The sequence below is a fragment of the Geospiza fortis genome, unplaced genomic scaffold, assembly GCF_000277835.1.
Source record: "Geospiza fortis unplaced genomic scaffold, GeoFor_1.0 scaffold98, whole genome shotgun sequence".
Taxonomy (NCBI): domain Eukaryota; kingdom Metazoa; phylum Chordata; class Aves; order Passeriformes; family Thraupidae; genus Geospiza; species Geospiza fortis.
This window is the reverse complement of record NW_005054306.1, coordinates 9,084,325-9,086,219: the sequence shown is the minus strand read 5'-3', so window position 1 is coordinate 9,086,219 and position 1,895 is coordinate 9,084,325.

Here is a 1,895-nt window from a genome sequence, read left to right as displayed (position 1 = left end):
ACTATAAAGCTCAAGCAAAATAATGCCAGGAAGGCTAACGTTAGACACAAGTCATGTTAAGGTCTAATTCTGGTGTTGGTTGCTAATTGGTGAAAACTAAATGGTCTGTGATCATGCATTTCATTCTTGTAGACTCTCTCTTCTGTTCAAATTGGTGTGACATGAGTTTAGGAGAGTCCTGGAAAGTAAACACCCACTAATACCTCATTATGAACTATTAGACATATATCTGGATTGGTTTAAGCTGGGAGGACAGCTGGTTGACAATGATTTAAAGTAAGCAAATGCTATGAAATATCTCCAGGGTGTTCTCTGCTTCTGAAAGGCATTTGGGAGGTTGTTATCTCTTGTTTAATATTACTGTGTCACTTACATTTAGATTACTCAAGTCAGACATTCTCCTCAAAGATTTAGCCTGCATTAAAGCCAGCCACTCTCCTGGCTCCCAGTTCAATTTATTGAAGATGTAGTACCTTTAATTTTGTGCCATTAGGCCTTTGTTATTTTAATATTTGTCTTTGCTTTCTTTTACATTTAAGAATAGAAAAACAATTTAAAAGCCTTTGAACTGTAACAGAAATGCCTGATACTGCGTGTCACTTACAATACCTGTCTAATTACTGTAAAAAATCAATACAAGAAATCAGCTTTCCAGACTTACAATTTCAGCATGGGTATATGTAAGGAAGCAAGAAACAAATTTGTATAAATAAGCAACCTGACTATTTCAGGGGATAATAATAACTCAGGGAAATTTAGAAGGCATATGAATACTAGGAACACACTAAATAAAATAATTCTTATTAGAAGGAATGGAAAAATAGCACATAAGTTTAAAGAGGTTAGATGACTTGCATTTGACCTGTTGCAGCTGATTCTGAGAGATGTGTAGATTTGGTATTCAGGGCAGACTAGTGAGAATATTAATGGAGCAGAAAGACCCTCTGTATTAAGGTCCAAGGACTCTGTATTATAGCAAAGGAGGGAATGATTTTTGTCATCATCAATATAAATTTTACAGTGTTAAAGGTACAAGTTTAAGTTGTCATACATCATAAATATCATGTTCTCTTTCTGTAGTCCTAGAATACACTATGGAGGCTGTCAAATACATAAATAAGCATGACTGTTTGGAGTTCAGTATAATGAATCTCAAGCTAATCAATCCCAAGGTAAATCCTTTCAGCAAAACAAGAAACAACTGTGCAATTTGCAGGGCTGAATTTCAGAAATTTTTAGAATGGCTTAATGTACCTTCATTAGGTTTGTCCATCCGAAGCATTCGATTTTCTACAATATACTGAAATCACTCTCAGTACCAGCTGAGATTTAGGCAAGAAGTAAAATCAGGTTTATTTCACTGAGTTTCAAGAATTCAAGAATTTAAGAGAACAACTACTGAATTTGTAAAACAGTTGCAAAGTTAAAACTCAGCTCATTAACTACCTGCGTTTGGATATTCCTAAGGTCCTCCTCTCTTCCACTGAGCTAGGGACTGACAGGACACAGTCACAGGCTTTTGGAGCCAGATATGATCTCCCAGATGCAGCTGGAGCCACACTCCTCTGGGTTTGTGTCCTCTAAATTGGAATCTCTCACTTAGAGCAAGCTGTTTCCTCAGAAGTTTTAAAGAGCACTGGTAGTGCATCTGGAGAAATATATGAATTCCAGTCTTGATAAATAATTTAATTAGGTTATCAATTTATGGGCCTGTCACGGATGAATAAATGCCTGACACAGATCAGGCATTTGAAATGAAACCTCATGCTGGGTGACCTAGCTGGAATGACATACCTAACTTGATTCATTCAAGAGTGCAACCATATCCCTGCTTTACATTTGGGTTTGTGACCAAGCCCTGACTCATTGCTGAGTTTTCATGAGTCTAAGTACAT